Here is a 20145-nt window from a genome sequence, read left to right on the forward strand (position 1 = left end):
ATGGCGGCCGGTGGCGCACCCGAGGAATGGAGGAAATGGGCGGAGGAGCAGCAGGCCGCTCTCCTGCGCTTCTTTACGGAGCTGAAAGTGGAGCTCCTGGAGTCAATGAATGCGACGACCACCAGGCTGATGGGAGCCCAGGCGACCCAAGAGGCGTCGATTCGGGAGCTGCAGCAGGAGATGACTGCGAGGGAGGAGGCCACGGTCCTCGTGGGAAAGGTAGAGGTGCACGAGGCACTCCACCTGAAATGGCAGAGCCGTTTTGAGGAGCTGGATACCCGAATGAGGCGGAAGAACCTGAGGATCTTGGGCCTGGCAGAAGGCCTGGAGGGGTCAGACCTCCCGGGATACGTAGCAGAAATGCTGAGCTCCCTGATGGGGGCAGGGGCCGTCCCTTCGCCCCTGGAGCTGGAAGAGGCCTACAGGGTCATGGCTAGGAAGCCAAGAGCAAATGAGCCCCGAGGGCGGTGCTGGTGCGGTTCCAGCGACTCAGCGATCGTGAGAGAGTGCTGGAGTGGGCCAAGAGGGAAAGGAGCAGCAAGTGGGAGAACTCGACGGTGAGGGTGTACCAGGACTGGAGTGCGGAGGTGGCAAAGCGGCGGGCCGGTACAACCGGACGAAGGCGGTGCTACATGCAAAACGGATCAGGTTCGGAATGCTGCAGCCAGCGCGCTTGTGGGTCACCTACAAGAACCAACACCACTATTTTGAGTCCCCAGAGGAGGCGTGGGCCTTTGTACAGGAAGAGAAACTGGACTCGAATTAGACCCAGGGGATACTTGGCGGCCGTAGCCGCTCGGGTACTTTCAGCTGAACAAGCGGTTTTTTTTTCGGCTGGGTCGGAACTGGGCAACTCTTATTGGAACGGTTTCCCTTTTTTTTTTTCTTTCTTTGTTTGGATCTTGAACTCTTGCTTTGGTTTTTCTTCTGATGTTTTTCCCCCCTTTGCCAACTTCCCTTAGTATTGTTATTGTGGTTATTCATGGTTATTATGGTTATTTATATTGTTTGGTAGAGGGCGACTGTTAAGTACATTGTTATTTGTTATCTATCTGTTATTTATAATGTTAAGTTGGGGAGGCGGGACGGGGGGGAGAGCAGATCGGGGATATGGGCTCCTGGGGGGGTTCTTTACAGGCATGGATGGGGACGGGGGTGGAACTGAAGATGGCGGGGGTGGGGTGTGTGGCAGGGCGAAAGCGCGGGCTTTCCTCTGTTTTCCCGCGCGCGGGGCAGAGGAGGGGGGAGGGGAGGAGCGCGGGGCGTGGCTAGCAATGGCGACCTTTCCCGCGTTGGAGCGGGGCCAGGGAGGAGTGGCAAGGGGGGGGAGGCCCCCCCCCCCGAGCTGGGAGGAGTCGGAGTGTGGCAGGAGCAGCCGGGTCAGCGTAAACCAGCTGACTTACGGGAGTACGAAGGAGGGTACATCGCGGCTAGGAGGGGTCCTAGCCTGGGGGGGGGGGGGGGGAGGAGGGGGGTTAGGGAGGGACACCGGGTTGCTGCTGGAAAGACCAGGAACGGGAAGTGGAGGACTGGAGGGGTGGGGGGAGGGGGCCATCGCCATGGGGAGCGGGTCAGAAGGGGAGGGTCGACCCAGGGCGAGCAGGGAACAGGACATGGCTAATCGGCATCGGAAGGGGGCGGGTCGTCCCGCGACCCGGCTGATCACTTGGAACGTGAGGGGGCTGAATGGGCCGGTCAAGAGATCAAGGGTATTCTCACACCTGAAGGGACTGAAGGCTGATGTAGCAATGTTACAGGAGACCCATTTGAAGGTAGTGGACCAGGTTCGCCTGAGAAGGGGGTGGGTGGGACAGGTGTTCCACTCTGGATTGGACGCAAAGAACCGGGGGGTGGCGATTCTGGTGGGAAAGAGGGTGTCGTTCGTGGCGGAGGAGGTGGTGGCGGATAAGGAGGGTAGGTATGTGATGGTGAAGGGTAAGCTGCAGGGGGAGAAAGTGGTGATGGTCAACGTATATGCCCCGAACTGGGATGACGCGGGTTTTATGAGGCGCCTATTGGGCCTCATTCCGGGACTGGAGGCAGGGGGCTTGATCATGGGGGGGGACTTTAACACAGTGCTGGACCCCGGGCTAGACAGATCGAGCTCAAGGACCAATAGGAGGCCGGCAGCGGCAGAAGTGCTGAGGGGGTACATGGAGCAGATGGGAGGAGTAGACCCATGGAGGTTTGGTAGGCCGAGGGCGAGGGAGTATTCCTTTTTCTCCCACGTCCATAGAGTGTACTCCAGAATCGATTTCTTCGTGTTGAGCAGGGGGCTGATCCCGTGGGGTACGGGAAGCTGAGTACTCGGCCATTGCGATCTCTGATCATGCACCACATTGGGTGGATGTGGAAATGGGGGAGGCGCGGGACCAGCGCCCGCTGTGGCGGCTGGATGTGGGGCTGTTAGCGGACGACGAGGTGTGTAAAAGGGTCCGGAAGAGCATTGAGAGCTATCTGGACTTGAATGACACGGGTGAGGTGCAGGTGGGGATGGTCTGGGAGGCCCTGAAGGCAGTGATCAGGGGAGAGCTGATCTCCATAAGGGCACACAGAGAAAGAAAGGAGAGGCAGGAGAGGGAGAGGCTGGTGGGGGAGCTATTGGAAGTGGATAGGAGATATGCGGAGGCACCAGAGGAGGGGCTGCTGGGAGAACGGCGCAGCCTGCAGGCCAAGTTCGACCTGCTGACCACCAGGAAGGCAGAGACGCAGTGGAGAAGGGCGCAGGGCGCGGTCTATGAGTATGGGGAAAAGGCGAGCAGGATGCTGGCACACCAGCTTCGCAAACGAGATGCGGCTAGGGAGATTGGGGGAGTGAAGGAGAGGGGCGGGAAGGTAGTGCAGAAGGGGCAAGAAGTGAACGGGGTCTTCAGGGATTTTTACAAGGAGTTGTATCGGTCTGAGCCGCCGACGAGGAGAGGGGGAATGGAGGACTTCCTAAACAAATTGAGGTTCCCAAGGGTCCAGGAGGGGCTGGTAGAAGGGCTGGGGGCGCCAATAGGGCTAGAGGAGCTAGTCAAGGGAATAGGTCAGATGCAGGCGGGGAAGGCGCCGGGGCCAGATGGGTTCCCGGTGGAATTCTATAAGAAAAATGTGGACTTGGTGGGACCGGTACTGGTACGAGCCTTTAATGAGGCGCGAGAGGGGGGGGTTCTGCCCCCGACAATGTCGCAGGCTCTGATCTCCCTGATATTGAAGCGGGATAAAGACCCCGTGCAGTGCGGGTCCTACAGGCCTATCTCGCTTCTGAACGTGGATGCCAAGTTGCTGGCAAAGATCCTGGCAGCTAGAATAGAGGATTGTGTGCCAGGGGTAATCCATGAGGACCAGACGGGGTTCGTGAAGGGGCGGCAGCTCAACACGAACGTGCGGAGATTGCTGAATGTAATTATGATGCCGGCAGTGGAGGGGGAGGCTGAGATAGTGGTAGCGCTGGACGCGGAGAAGGCATTCGATAGGGTGGAGTGGGACTACCTGTGGGAGACGTTGGAACGGTTTGGGTTTGGGGAAGGGTTTATTAAGTGGGTGAAGTTGCTCTACTCGGCCCCGACGGCGAGTGTAGTGACAAACGGGAGGAGGTCGGAGTATTTCGGGCTCCACCGAGGGACCAGGCAGGGATGTCCCCTATCCCCCTTACTTTTCGCACTGGCGATTGAACCGTTGGCGATGGCACTGAGGGTTCAGGGGGGTGGAGAGGACTGACTAGGGGAGGGGAGGAACATCGGGTTATCGCTGTATGCGGATGATCTACTGCTGTACGTGGCAGACCCAGAAGGGGGAATGCCGGAGATAATGGAACTATTAGCAGAGTTGGGGACTTTTCGGGGTACAAACTAAATTTGGGCAAAAGCGAGGTTTTTGTGATACACCCGGGGGACCAGGGAGAGGGTATTGGGAGACTCCCCTTCAAGCGAGCAGGAAAGAGCTTTAGGTACTTAGGGGTGCAGGTGGCAAGGAACTGGGGGACCCTCCACAAGTTGAACTTTTCCAGGCTGGTGGAACAGATGGAGGAGGAATTTAAGAGGTGGGACATGGTACTGCTGTCGCTGGCGGGGAGGGTGCAGTCAATCAAAATGACGGTCCTCCCAAGGTTCTTGTTTTATTTCAGTGCTTGCCCATCTTCCTCCCTAGGGCCTTCTTCAAAAAGGTGACGAGTAGCATCATGAGCTACGTGTGGGCGCACGGCACCCCAAGGGTGAGGAGGGTCTTTTTGGAGCGGAGTAGGGACAGTGGAGGGCTGGCACTACCCAATCTCTCGGGGTATTACTGGGCGGCAAATGTGTCAATGGTGCGCAAGTGGATGATGGAAGGGGAGGGGGCAGCTTGGAAACGAATGGAGAGGGCGTCCTGTGGCAACACAAGCTGGGGGCTCTAGTAACGGCACCATGGCCGCTCCCCCCACGAGGTACACCACGAGCCCGGTGGTGGCGGCCACCCTCAAGATATGGGGGCAGTGGAGGCGACACGGGGGGAAATGGGAGGTCTGTTGGCGGCGCCAATAAGAGGGAACCATAGATTCATCCCGGGGAACATCGACGGGGATTTCAGAGCTGGTACTGGGTGGGCATACGGCAGCTGAAGGACCTGTTTATAGAGGGGAGGTTTGCGAGCCTGGGAGGGCTGGAGGAGAAGTTTGAGCTGCCCCCGGGAAACATGTTCAGATATTTACAAGTGAAGGCATTTGCTAGGCGGCAGGTGGAGGGGTTCCCCCTGCTCCCCAGTAAGGGGGCGAGTGATAGGGTGCTCTCGGGGGTCTGGGTCGGAGGGGGGAAGATATCAGACATCTACAAGATAATGCAGGAGGCGGAAGAAGCATCAGGGGAGGAGCTGAAAGCCAAGTGGGAAGGGGAGCTGGGAGAGCAGATAGAAGACGGGACGTGGGCGGATGCACTGGAGAAGGTCAATTCTTCCTCCTCGTGTGCGAGGCTGAGCCTCATTCAATTTAAGGTGCTGCATAGAGCTCACATGACGGGGACAAGGATGAGCCGGTTCTTTGGGGGTGAGGACAGGTGTGTCAGATGTCGGGAAGCCCAGCGAACCATGTGCATATGTTCTGGGCATGTCCGGTGCTGGAAGGGTTTCTGGAAGGGGGTGGCAAGGACGGTGTCGAAGGTGGTGGGGTCCAGGGTCAAACCAGGATGGGGCTTGCGATCTTTGGGGGTCGGGGTAGAACCGGGGGTTCAGGAGGCTAGGGAGGCCGGAATACTGGCCTTTGCGTCCCTAGTGGCTCGACGAAGGATATTAATTCAATGGAAGGACGCGAGGCCTCCAAGCGTTGAAACTTGGATTAACGATATGGCTAGCTATATTCAGCTAGAAAGGATCAAATTTGCCCTGAGAGGGTCGGTACAGGGATTCTCCAGGCGGTGGCAACCTTTCCTTGACTTTTTAGATCAGAGATAGGCGTTCGGGGGTCGTGGCAGCAGCAACCGGGGGAGGGGGGGGGGGGGGGGGAGGAAGAGGTACGTTCCAGAAACATATATATAGACAAATTCAAAGATGCCAGACAATGCTTAGAATGCGAGCATTTGCAGGTATTTAAATCTTTACAGATCCAGAGATAGGGGTAACCCCAGGTTAGAGGTGTGAATTGTCTCAAGCCGGGACAGTTGGTAGGATTTTGCAAGCCCAGGCCAGGCCCCGCCCATGTCGATCTTGCGGCGGGCGGGAACGAAGAATCCAGCCCAGAGTGTTACATTGTGGTTCAGGTCAGAAATATGTCCAGCTCATTTTTAGCCACATAATCAGCTCATTCCCAATGTTCCGAACAGGTTCAGGACATTCTCTCCTCCTGCAAACAGACCACTTGCATTCGTCATTATCATGGTCAAGTTAATGCCCTATTATATTTGACTCAAGAGTATTTTGCACCACCAAATGTTGTATTATCATGAATATAAAGTCTCTGGTTGTAACTTATAGTACAGCTTCACTTCATCAGATGCCTGACCGGTGATTCTAAACCTTCAACGTAAATATGCTTCTACGAATCATTGGGTTTCTAGACTGCAAAGGATAGTATTGGGAAGAGTTCTAATGAAAAGTCATTGATCTAAAACATTAACTGTTTCTCTCTCCCCAGATGCTGCCAGACCTGCTGAGTATTTCCAACTTTTCTGTTTATCTGTCAGATTTCCAGCAGGACTTTGCTTTTGCAGAATTAGCCTAGTCCAAAAAAAGACAATGATTGAGATGAGGTTACATAATTTATATTATTAGCAATTGACCTTCAAGTGAAACCTAATGGCTCAACTATTCCCTCAGCATCCGGACGGCGACCTCAAGTCCACCGCTTATGCAGTTTCTTTATATCTATTAGGCTATAATCTTGGAGAAAATCCAGTCCTTGATTTCATACCTTACTCTGCACAAATTAGTGTAAATGTTCAAAAGAAGGGAGTTGCATCCACTTAGAACTTTCCCTGTGAAAGCTCTGCATTTATATTGGGAAATAAAGTATTTCAGGAGCTGGGATATTCGAGGTATAACTGGCAGTAAAAAGGGTTAATCCAGATCCACTGGACAAGAACTGAGGTTCCTAAGTCAAAAAGATCAACGCTTTACTGGTTTATTGGTGTCATATGAATCAACATGATGAAGATGTCAAGGGATGTGGGGTTACAATCCAAATAGCCCATGACTGGAAAGGGATCCACAAATTGAACCTCACCAGTCTGACAGAGGAAGTAAAAAAGGACCTGCAAAGATGGAACACACTCCCACTCTCCCTCACGGGAAGAGTCCAGACGATCAGAATGAACGTACTGCCCAGGTGTCTCTTCCTACTTAGATCCATTCCAATCTACATCTCCAAGGCCTTTTCCAAAGCACTGGACAAACTAATCATGGCATTCGCTAGCCCTCCCAAACCTACAATTCTACCACTGGGCGGAGACGGCCAAGCAAATAAGGGGATGGATCAAGGAGCCAGAAGCCAAGTGGGTGCGCGTGGAGGCGGCCTCCTGCGTGAGGACCTCCCTCCGGGCCCTCGCCACGGCAGCACTCCCATCCGCACCCAAAAAACACTCCAGCAGCCCGGTGGTGATAGCCACCCTCCAATCCTTGAACCAACTACGGCAGCAATTTGGCCTGACCAAAATGTCGGACAAAACTCCCATCTGCAACAACCATAGGTTCACACCAGCGCTGACTGATGCCACATTCAAAAGGTGGAGGCAGGACGGAGCGACACTGACAGTCAGGGACCTATACACGGACGACAGGATCACAACACTGGACGAACTGACAGAGAAATTCCAGCTAGCCAGGGGGAACGAGCTACGGTATCTACAGCTCAAAAACTTGGGAGACAAGGACGTGTCCACAACCACCACGACAGACACTACTGGAAGAACTACTGGACGCAAGCATCCTAGATAAAGGGAACTGGAGCGCCATGTATGACCGACTGATAGAAAGTGCCGACACTACTGGCGCAACAAGAAAGAAATAGGAGGAAGACCTGGGGATTGAGATAGGATGGGGACTCTGGAGCGAAGCACTGCATAGGGTCAACTCCACCGCCACGTGCGCAAGGCTCAGCCTGGCGCAGCTAAAAGTGGTACATAGAGCCCACTTAACAGGAACCCGTATGAGTAGGTTCTTCCCGGAGGTGGAGGATAGATGTGAACGGTGCCAAGGAGGCCCGGCCAACCACGCCCACATGTTCTGGTCTTGCCCCAGACTTGTGGAGTACCTGACAGCCTTCTTTGAGGCAATGTCCAAAGTGGTGGGGATGAGGGTGGAGTCATGCCTGAAAGTGGCGGTCTTCGGGGTTTCAGACCAGCCAGATCTATTCCTGGGGAGGAGGGCGAACGCCCTTGCCTTTGCCTCCCTGATTGCCCGCCGTAGATCCCTGTTTGGCTGGCGGTCAGCAGCACCACCCAGAGCTGCAGACTGGCTGTCCGACCTCTTCGAATGTCTCCAAATGGAGAAAATCTAATTCGCCAACCGAGGGTCAGACGACGGCTTCCACAGAACGTGGGAGCCATTCACGCAATTGTTCCGAGGGGGGAGGAACAGGAGTACGATTTTCGCAGATTAATCTGCATGATAGAGTGATTTTGAGGGGCCAAATGGTGTTCTCATGCTACACCCCCCCTATGGACCCACCTACTCTATCTTAAAGAACTCACTGCCATGTTTTCCCCCTTTGTGAGAAAGTTCAAGGACAGCATGAGTGCATCCCGGCCAAGGTTAGAGTTCAATATGCTTTTAGGTTGCCATGCACACAGACTTTGTGAGGGCATGGACAAAATCACAATTGTACTTACAGAAGCCCAAGGCTGCGGGAGAATGGATGGCTGTGCAGGTTCTCTGCAGGTTAGCAGTTTGGCACGTGCAAAGGATCGATCCACCCGCAGGGCAGACGGTAACCAGTGCAACTTAATTCAGCTTTAATAAATCAAGACACATTAGAGCAAAGTATGTTGTCTGAAAAGGAGCTGGATCCTTCAGCCAACAGAGAAAAGGAAACCATGAAGTTAAAGAGATGCACTGGCAGCTTACTCTGCCTGCAATCTGGTAGCTATCAGACTGGCATGGACCCATCTGCTGCATTGTACACCTGCTCTGGTCTCTGCATGTGACTCGGCAACATCCCGGCCCTCATCAGCTCCATCCCCTTTGCCATCTTCCACTTTGGAGGAGCTTAACCAAGCTGTCCCCTCTTTGTAGCCCATGGTTATGCAGGCAGCAGCAGGCAACAATGACCTGAAACTGTGGTGAGTACTGGAAACCTCACTTGAGATATCCAAACATCTGAATCTCATCTTCAGAAGGCCTATCGCCTGCCTAATCATGAACCTGATGGAGGCACGTAGAGCACTGTGGCTCTCCTCAGCAGCACTCTGGACTGTGAACTCATGTCACCAGCCAGGTCTTCTGTGGGTATCCGTTGTTCTTGGACAGATTGGTGCACTCTCCTGAACAGGGCAGCTGTCGCCCTCTGGGTGCACTTGTCTGTCGCTGACTGATGCCGCACAGTTCCTCAGTGGAGCTGTGTAAGGAGCCACTGGCAAAGAAACTTAAGGTGGAGGTGACCTTCAATACCACCGGCATAAAATTCCCTTCAAGACCATCGCCGCAGGTCACCATGGAGAAGTTTGCAACCACATTCTGGGGTATTCCAAGGCACCTCCGCCATTGTCTTTCACTTATTTGTATGATAGCTGCACTGTGATACTCCAGTGGATGGGCCATTCACATTTACAATGGATCCTGTTTGCCAGCATCCTGACCTTCTTGTGACCTTGCTGCCTCTTGTTGCTCAGACTGTCGCTCCTCCTGGCTCTAGGCTATGCTGCGATGGGCCCTCTTTCTCCTCATGTGGATGACAACCTATAGACAGGCAGGGTTACCGAAAGCCTGCATCATCTCAAATTCAGTGGATCTGTAAACAAATGACAGTAATCAATCCAGTGAGCATATTCTTTGCAGGGTTGCCTCCATCTCAGAGCCACAAAGCCAGTGCGAACCCTGTACCTGGCTTCCATGTAGACATAGCAATCCCACCCCACCCCTTCCAAGTGAAGGAGATCCTGGAGGAACAGAAAAGAGTGTTTCTCCCATTCATACGTGACACGGAGACACTGTTCTTTGATCAGGGTGACAAGAGCCATGTGTGAGTGGTCTTTGTTACCCTGGAGATATTGTCTTGGCAGCAAAGAAAGAGTAACAATATGAGCCGCTGTCAGTAGTAACCATTCAACCAGGAGGACAGAGGCTTTGGGTCAGGAACTGGCTGCCATCCACCAGCTGTGCCTCTCAGAGGCTCCCAGCTCGCTCCCTCCCTTCATCCCCCCTCTGACAGTGGCAGATGGTAAATGGTACAGAATGAACGGCAGCTCCAGAATCGTTGGGATCTCGAGGTTATGAGAGCCACGCGTCAGGAACAAACCTGCTGCCATGTGGGTTTCACTAGGGAGAGGAGAACACAACTGGGCAACGTGTCGCTCATGATTATTGACTTTAGTCAGCCAATCTCCGCCCACTCGAAAAGACCCTCCTCCTACTTCGAAGGATCAGTGTTACACTGAATGCACCGTATTATTGTTCGTGGAAAAATTGAGCATGTTCACTTTCAGACTCGCTCCATCCCTCCAGTCAAGCACCAATTTCCTCCCAGTAGCACACACTCAGCCAATATCACCATTTATCTCCCTTCTATAAGCCTTGGACCTCCCCCCATTACACTGGACTAACCCATCTCCACATGCCGTCCCTTCCCTCAGAGCTAACCCTCAGTCCCCTCCCATACCCACCCTGACCCTTCCCTTAATCCAATCCACTTATATAATCCGCTTCTGTGACCCTCTCATCAAAACCTCACCTATCCGACCGTCACCCGGGACCTGTCACCTTAACACATCCAGTCCCTGCTCACACTGACCGTCTCCACCTCTGCCCAGTCCCCTTAGTTTATCCCCCATTCAACCCCACCGTCAACAGCACCGACCCTCACCCTCTAGGACCATCTCTCTCCAACCATCTTTCCCGTAAACCACCCTCCCGCATCCTGCCACAGGACCCCCAGACCCAACATGAAAGGCCCTTCCCTCCATCCCATGTCACTGCCTATCCACTCTTCACCAGACACTCTCTCCACACCCCCTTCCCCTTCTTCCTCAAACACTCTCTCTATATCCCTCGCCCTCTTCCCTCACCTCCCCCAACATTTCTCCAGTTTCCCACTTTCCGGGTCTCCTCTTTCCCGGATACTTGCTTCCCCTTCACCATTTTCCTCATGTCCAGGCTTCCTGTAGATTGTTCTACTGACACCGGATACGAGTCAAGAAGGCCAAAGCAGCATCTACTCACCTCAAAGTCGTGCAAGAAGTGAAGCTTGCCAGGTATACACCACTTATATCCAGGAATGTCCTAACTTCTCGCAAGCAGAGAACTTAATTCCACTGAGGTGGCCTTTTAATGAGCATGCATGAGGCGCTAATGCATGCATGAGGCGCTAATGCATGCACGAGGCGCAAATGCATGCACGAGGCGCTAATGCATGCAAAAGGGCTTCCTGACTTTGTTCGTCGGGAAGCTCCACCTGCATTTATAATCCCAAGTACAGAATTCCTACTGTTCATCCCGCCATCGGGGAATTGATTTTTGGCCTCACACCAGGTCCCACCTATGGCAGAGCCAGAAGATTCCACCATATACGTTTCATGGACTCCGTATCCAACCCTCTCTATTACCACCTTGTGGCAGAAGGACCCATGAATGGTGAAAGTGAACTTGATTTAAGAAGATCGAGGAGGGGATGAGTCATCTTTTGATGTGGTTTTGCTGCTTGTCAGAGGTCCGGAGAACTTGGCTAGCTGGGCAAGGGTGCTGGACTATGTGGCTTCAATCAGGGTCTCAGTTGGTTGCCTGGCTTCTGCAAAAGTAATTTAATGAGGTCATGAAGGGAAAAGTCATCTGCCGTGTATGGACTGCTCTGGGGTACAATAATTAACGAGTATAGGTGAAAATCTCTGTGCCAGACTTGATCAGCAGACAGTCAACTAGTGAGATTGCAGCACACTTAACTGCCCAGGTGGTGCAACCACCAACAGGGTAGGAGCACTGGATCTGTTATTGGGAGGTGTCCTGGTCAACGGGTGGCCTAATGTTGTGATACAATGAGCACCTAATGGAATAAAGCCCAGTTTAAAATGACCCACACATAGATGCTTCTGAAAACTTCCTGTCTTGTTGGAACTGCTGTTGGGAAAGTTGTCCAGAGGTATTAGTGCCAGTGCAATAGAAGGCAAAAATGCCTAGAGTACCCAGGAGTACAGTAAGCTGCTAAGACACCACATTATAGTTGTGGTGAATGTAAAATAGATGCATATATGTTAATTCACACTGTCTTTGTAAGCGCAGTAGCGCTATCCTACCACTAGGGGAAGTAGCGCTGGGAGCGCTCAGGAACTTGTACTGGGCTCCACCCATGACTCCTCCCCCTAGTGCAGCTGTATAAATACCCTTGTCCAGAGTCAGCCTGAGTTCACTACGAGTTCATCGACAGGTAACAGGCTGGCTCTGAAGTGTCGATTAAAGCCTAGATTCACATCGGAAATACGTGTCTGGTGAATTGATGGTTCCATCAATAGTATAAGGTGCAGTATCTAGCCATTCAAACCAACTCATGATGCGAGAATGTAGACTTAACTGAAAATCCCAGCTTTTGCTGTTTGACTCGTTGAATATCACAAGTTGTGTGATAACTGTAACTCTTAAGAATTTCCAATAAAGATTGTTTTGTCAAGCATTATGCTCAATCTTTCACTGTTACTCCTGAGGCACGCGCTGGCAGACACATCGGGCCTGATTTTGATGCTGTGCAGCTGGATAGGCTTTGAGTGAATTAGAATCTTGCCCATCAGTTTTCAAAACATAGGACGCGATCTCCGCAAAAGGGAACAAAGGCCCCGAGTGGGTGGGTTTAACCGGGTGGTGTTTCCGGGCACTCGCAGTATTGAGACACACACGGCTATTCAACGCGACACGCTTTCAATAAGGGATCTGAACGGGGAACGTGCGGCCGAGGCTGCGCAGAGAATCCCAACGGCCGGAGAATTCCGGCCAATAGGCACGGGAAATACGCAGCAGGTCAAGCAGCATGGGTGAAGAATTGACTTTTCATCAGGACTAAAGAAAGGTAGAAATGTGTGAAAGGAGGGACAGGCAGCAAAGAGAAATGAAAGCTCGGTGATGGGGTGGAGAGCAGGAGGGATAAAATAAGAAAAAATTTGCTTATGCAAAGCCACAGAGTTACAGTGGATGCACTCGAAGAAACAAGACATGTGACCAGATGAGGTGTGAATGGTCGCATAGCAACCATCTGAATGTAGCACGAAGGGTAAAGAGAGAAACAGGACAAGATTAACCCAGCAAAACAAAAAACACACATCTGTGACTCTACACGTCCTCGACTTCTTTGAATCCGTTTCGGGAAATAGACCATGAACCCGTGGAATTCTCTGCCACAGAAGACTGTGGTGGCCACGTCACGGAATGTATTAAAGAAAAAAATAGATCGTATTTTAGATTTTAATGGCATCAAGGGAATGGGGACAAAACAGGACTATGGCACTGAAATCGAGGATCAGCCATGATCATAATAAATGGCGGAGCAGGTTTGAAGGGCCGAATGGCCTTCTCCTAGTTTCTATCTTTCTTTTCGGTATCCGTTACCACTCTCTTTGGCTGCTGCATCATCAAGTCTGGTTATTTAATGTCTCCGGCCCTCCAACCTATCACAGACCAGACCTTCACTTTTATTTTTCCTGCCCCTCCACCTCTTCAACTGGCTTAAAAACTATTTCATCAGAATTGAAGAAAGATAGATATGTGAGATCATCTTCACATGAAGCAATAACCCTGCTTCCCTCCACAGCTGCTGCCTGACCTGCTGAGTATCTTCAACACTTCTTTTTACAATGACTAGTACAACAGTGTCTTTGGATCTATATTCTATTCCTCTCTTAATACAACCATCTGTTCGAGCAAAGTTACAACATTGGCATTTACCCGTCCATGAGAAAAGTTGCTTGGGTGTGCCTTGCCCACGAAAAGCAGGACATATCCAACCTGGCCAATTATCACCCCATCAGTCTCCTTTCAATCATCAGCTGTTGGAAGGTGTCGTAAACAGTGCTATCAAGCGGGACTTACACAGCAATATCCTGCTCACCAATGCTCATTTTGGGTTCCACCAGGACTATTTAGCTCCAGACTTCATTGCAACCTTGATCCAATTAATCGAATTCCAGAGGCGAGGTGAGAGCAACTGCTCCTGACAACATTTGGCCGAGGGTAGCATCAAGGAGCCCTCGCAAAACTGAAGCCAAATGGGAATTGAGAGGGAAACTCTCCACTGCTTGGAATCATCCCGAGCAAAAAAGGCAATTTTTTTTAAAGATTAGATTCAGATTTGTTGTCACATATACCGAAGTACAGTGAAGAGTATTATCATAGAACCATTATAGAATCATTATATCATAGAATTTACAGTGCAGAACAAGGCCATTCGGCCCATCGAGTCTGCACCGGCTCTTGGAAAGAGCACCCTACCCAAGCCCACACCTCCACCCTATCCCCATAACCCAGTAACCCCACCCAACACTAAGGGCAAGTTTGGACACTAAAGGCAATTTAGAATGGCCAATCCACTTAACCGACACATCTTTGGACTGTGGGAGGAAACCGGAGCACCCGGAGGAAACCCACGCACACACGGGGAGGATGTGCAGACTCCGCACAGACAGTGACCCAAGCCGGAATCGAACCTGGGACCCTGGAGCTGTGAAGCAATTGTGCTAACCACAATGCTACCGTGCTGCCCTGTTTGTTCTGCATACAGTCCAGGCAGACGATGGATGAATGCACCCCCAACAACACTCAAGAAGTCGACACTATCCAGGTCAAAGCAACCTGCCTAAAAGGCTAAAAAGTCTAATGATGGCATGAAACCATTGTTGATTGTCTGAAACCATGTCTGGTTCACTAATGTCCTTTAGGGAAGGAAATCTGCCATCCTTACCCGGTCTGGCCTACATGTGACTCCAGACCCACAGCAATGTGGTTGACTCTTATCTGCCCCCTCAAGGGCAATTAGGGATGGGCAATAAATGAAGAAATTAAAAAAAAGAACTAGGGGCACAATTTAAGAATAAGAGGTCAAGCTTTTAAGACTGAGATGCGGAAAAATGTTTCCTCTTCCACAGCGGTAAACATGGAATTCGCTTCCCCTGAAAAAAGTGGAGGCTGGGCATTGAATTTATTCAAGGCTGAGGTAGACAGATTTTTGATGGACATGGGAAATGAGGTGAGCAGAAAGGAAAGTGGAGATGGCACCATAACCTGGTCAGCCATGTTCTTAATGGCGCAGCAGGCTCGAAGGGCCGAATCGCCTGCTCTCACTCTGAAGTCCTACGTCCCTATGAAACGCCCCTCTTTTAAAGGAAGCATCTTCCCTTGAAGCAATGGATTGTGGAGAGACCAGGAAGCAGCAGGGATGAAATAAAGACAAGGACGGCATTCTCCTCTACGCGGTGGGACGGGTGGTCCCGGCATAGGGGAGTGGAGCCAACCACTCCAGCGTCGGGCCAACCCAAAGGTGCGGAATTCTCCGCACCTTTGGGGGCTAGGCCCGCTCCGGAGCGGTTGGCACCACGACGACTGGCTCCAAAACCGGCACCAGCGGCTTTTCAGGCCCGCTGCCCGGGCTGGCCGAAAGGCCTTCGCCGGTTCGCGCATGCGCCGGTGATGACGTCAGCGTCAGCTGCCGCTAATGTCACCACCGGCGCATGCACGCTGGGGGATTCTCTTCCGCTTCTGCCATGGCGGAGGCCGTGGCAGCGGCGGAGGAGAAAGAGTGCCCCCACGGCACTGACCCGCCCACCGATCGGTGGGCCCCAATCGCGGGCCTGGCCACCGTGGGGGCGCCCCCGGGGCCCGCTCGCACCGCTGATCCCGCCGCCACCAGAGGTGGTTCAAACCTCGGCAGCGGGAGAGGCCTTCCAGCGGCGGGACTTCGGCCCATCGCGGGCCGGAGAATCGCCGCAGGGGCCTCGCCGATCGGCGCGGACGTCACGCCGATCGGCAGGGCGTGATTCCCGCCCCTGCGAATTCCCGGGTGGCGGAGAATCTCTGCCACAGCGGGGGCGTGATTTTCGGCGGCCCCAGGCGATTCTCCGACCCTGCTGGGGGTCGAAGAATTTCGCCCAAGGTGTCCGAAAATCTGGCAGCATCTGTGGAGAAACAGAGTTAACGTTTCAAGGTCAGAAGCAGCAGAGTAGTAACTGGGGGGGGGAACCAGCAAACGCGGCAAAGACAGTGTTGCCTCTCCAATGACAGATCCCACTTTTGCGCTCAACTCCAAAATTCTTCTAATGCCCTTCAGCGAATATAGATCATTTTTATATTTTTTAAATCAGCTTATGGAAAAAAAAGGAAAGGGTGACAAGAGAAGGAGATGCATTCAGAGATGGTGAGGCCAGGGGAGAGGGGAGTGGGTGGGTGGAGAGAGGGAGGGAGAGAGAGGAAGAGCGAGAGGGAGAGCTGAATGAATGTTAATATGGAAATGTGTGCAGGGACGAGGGGCAAAGCAGCAAAGATTACTTGGGCTCTCTGATTCTGCAGGGAGGGTGGATAAAGGGACGGTGGTTTAAAGCAGCTGGAATCAAAACTAGTCTCTTTAAGATTTCACTGGAAAGAGGAAAACAGACAAATCATTGTGTTCTTTTACAATTTAACAATACATTAAAATAAATCTAATATTCTTGAGAGACCAGCATCAGGGTTGATCTGCAGAGCAACATTTCTGTTGGTGAAATTAATTGTTTGCACATCAATTATAAATTATGAGAGTTTTCAGCAGCATTAGCTTTGCAGGCTTAAATGGTTAAGAGATTTTACTTTACTCTTTTTAGCTAAGGTTTAAGTAAAAAAAAATACAGAGTCGGTGTCCATCTGCGCACAATCAATATTTTAAATATAACAACTGTGTCATTCCTAATGGCCTTTTTTCCCGTTGCAGAATTTTAATCTGGCCATTTTTGCAGCTCCTAATATTTACAATAGCTTCTGCTCTGCAATATTAATTTATTTGGGAAAGAACAAAGAACAAAGAAAAGTACAGCAGAGGAACAGGCCCTTCGGCCCTCCAAGCCCGTGCCGACGAGTTAAAGAATGTACTCTACAACAGCAAGAAGACACTTTGCTGTATTAATAATTGTATTTATTAGAAAGTAACAATGTTTTTAATTAAAATGTTATCCTTTCAGCTTTTCTGACGAGCCATTTCTAGCAATACTAAACAAGGGATATACTTGTTTCAAGAACTTTGAGTCTATGGAAAACCCACACATATTGACGCAGGAACAGAAACGGTGGAAAAACCCGGCAGGTTTGGCAGCTTCCGTGGAAAGAGAAACAATTAATGTTTCGGGTCCATATGACCCTTTTCGAAACTGCAGAGTTGCATTTAAACTCTGGGTTGCAAACATTAAATCTTTCCCTCAAATATGAATATACTGTCACCGTGTCCATATGGTGCAATATACAGAGAATGTCAATAAGACCGTCACCAAACGCCTTGGAGAGGGTGAACTCCTCCTCTTCATGTGCGAAGCTTAGCCTCATCCAGTTCAAGGTACTGCACAGGGCTCATATGTCCGGGACGAGGATGAGCAGGTTTTTTGGGGGTGAGGACAGGTGCATTAGGTGTTCGGGGAGCCTAGCGAACCATGCCCATATGTTTTGGGCATGCCCGGCACTGGGGGAATTCTGGCAGGGGGTGGCGAGGACGGTGTCGAGGGTGGTAGGGTCCAGGGTCAAGCCAGGCTGGGGACTCGCGATATTTGGGGTTGGGGTAGAGCCGGGAGTGCAGGAGGCGAAAGAGGCCGGTGTTTTGACCTTTGCATCCCTAGTAGCCCGGCGAAGGATCTTGTTGCAATGGAAAGATGCGAGACCCCCAAGCGTGGAGACCTGGATCAATGACATGGCGGGATTCATTAAGCTGGAGAAGGTCAAATTCGCCCTGAGGTGGTCGGTACAAGGGTTCTTTAGGCGGTGGCAGTCTTTCCTCGACTTTCTGGCTCAAAGATAGGGAACTAGGTCAGCAGCAGCAGCAACCCGGGGGGGGAGGGGGGGAAAAAAGGGGGGGGGGTTTCAGGGGGGCATTGTTTATGTTAATTTAATTTATTGTTAATTTATTTTGTTGTTTATTGGGTTTGGGGGGGTTCGTTATATGCGTTGTTATGGGTGCCGGGGGGTGTTTATTATTGTTATTATTATTGTTCTGTTGTTATACATTTTTCAAAAATCTCAATAAAAATTATTTAAAAAAATGAAAAAAGACAGTCACCAAAATCAGTGTTATTGTCTGCACAGTGTTATAAATAACGAATGGGATATTTTCCCAATTAACAATATTTTCCCAATTAACAATATTGCATGATGCTGTTAAATTTGTACACTTGTGTTTTTAATAGTATGGTGGGGTCATCTATAGGACGCACACTAATATATCATTGCTGCTCTTAATATTGATGGCCCATGCTGCATATATATATCGAGCGTTATCTATAACCAGATGCCAACAACCTGAGTTATCATTTTACCAGGATCTTTCTATGATTGGTGAATCGACTGGTGAATCTTGAAAGGGTAAAAAAATAGCATTTACAATTGAGGGAGGATTAAAGGGCAGGATGGGATAAAGGACCCAGAAACAGGAGAAGTACAGCGGGGGGGGGGGGGGGGGGGGGGGGGGGGGGGGGGGGAAATAAATGCTGGACTTGCCAGCAACATCCGCATCCCAAATATTTTTTTTATATATCTATGACTGAAAATATCATAATCATACACAACACTGACAGGTTCCTGGTGTCATTCTTTGAAAGCCCTTGGGCTGGTGAAATGTCTCCTGTTAATAATTTTAATGAAAAAAATCAATTTTGTCTTCAATGTGATTCTATTTTGAGAAGAAATAATTTAATCTGCTCGTTCTTTTAATCAGCTCTGCTCCAGTTAATACACACACTAATTTCTTGTTTCCTTTTTCCAATGTTAATTATCTTATATTTAACTGTAATGAGTTTTGTCAATCTTCTATTGGCCGAGTTTCCGAAAAGATCTTGGGCAGGATTCTCCGTTGACACTGGGGAAGGTTTCATGGACTTTCACGATGGCAAAACTGGCGCCAAACCTGGATCGATTCAGCAACTGTGGGGTTAGCATAGGCACAAATGGAAAACGGTGCGGGATTCGCCAGGTCCGTGATTGACACTTGGGAGACTGACAAGCTGATACCGCATATACACATTTCATTCCCCCCCACACATACTCCCAGCCAAGAAGATGGTACTAGTTGTGCTGGAGCGCACCCACACAGCTGATGGGTCGGCTGGGCCAGAGGGCACCTTGGGGGTGCCCCGGGGGGAACCTATACGATCTGTGGCCTTAAGTTCACAGTGGGCAGTCAGTGGCATACAAAGTTAAATGGCTGCCTTGCCGGCTGTAGCAATGGTGTTCCGTACCCGTCCACCCCAGCCTCACAGCCCACCACCTAGCCACCCTCCGCTACTCCCCCCGGCCCTGGCAGAAGCCCCCCCCCCCCCCCCCCCCCCCCCCCCCCCGCCCCACCGGCACAACTGTCAGCAAACTATTTTTGGACGCTTTTGGACACTTTCCGTACCCCTTGCCGATTTTGGACACTTTCCATACCCCTTCTCTCTCCCTCAGCAGCCACGGCGCGGTTTTTTAGAAGTATAAGTGAACCATTGGGAACCCGACCAATCGGAGGCGGAGAATCGCGGAGGGCCCGGCGAAAACCGGGTCGGATTCGCTAATGACATGCAAACAGTGTTTACTGTATGTGCATTCTGGAGCGCATTGCCGCCGTTTTCAAAGTGACGGAGAATTGTGATTTGGTGGCAAATTGGCGCCCACTGCGATTTTGGTGTCAAAACTATTCACCTCTCAGTCGCGTTTCAGCAAACGGAGAATCCCACCCTTTGTTTTTGTAGTGTAGTTACAATATTCTTCAGTACATGATCTGCTTCATAATTTTGGTATCATTTGAGAATTTGAGACACCATACCATACACTCATGTAAATCACTGATACATATTAAAGTACCAAAGATGACAAGGCAAATTAATGGGGCATTCTATTTGTAATTTCTGCTGCCATTGATGGCTATGCTCCGTTTCTTTTCCAATGCCATACATTATATATCCTATGGGCCGCATTCTCCAGCTGCCTTGCTGTTGGCGTGCTTCCCTGGTCCTATTGCCAACGCATCCCTGCCCACGGGTTTCCCTGTGGCATGAGGCGGTTACAATGGGAATTCCCTCTGACAGCGACAGGAGCAGCGAATCCTGCCGACTGCGAATGGCGCACCATCTCCCGCCGCTGGGAAATACGCAGTTGGGAGATCAGAGAACCCTGCTCACAACGTCTCTCCTTGTCTTAGACGTTAACTGTTCTGTGGACCTTATCAAAAGTTTTCTGTATGTCATCCATAACATTAATTGTATCTTCCCTATCTTTATGATCAATAATGTCATTTGAAAACCTCCACCAAATCAGTTAGACTGCGAGGAATCCCATGCTAGGAAACAAATTGGGCAGGATTTTTCCAGAGGC

The 20145-nt window shown here is 51.0% G+C and overlaps 1 protein-coding gene across 3 annotated transcripts in view; it reads right to left on the bottom strand.

Moving 5' to 3' along the window:
* The window catches only part of tmem255a (transmembrane protein 255A), a 134521-nt gene that overhangs the window by 104720 nt on the left and 9656 nt on the right, over positions 1-20145 (bottom strand). The window lies entirely within an intron of this gene.

This window comes from Scyliorhinus canicula, chromosome 17 (genome assembly GCF_902713615.1).
Source record: "Scyliorhinus canicula chromosome 17, sScyCan1.1, whole genome shotgun sequence".
In the NCBI taxonomy this organism is placed as follows: domain Eukaryota; kingdom Metazoa; phylum Chordata; class Chondrichthyes; order Carcharhiniformes; family Scyliorhinidae; genus Scyliorhinus; species Scyliorhinus canicula.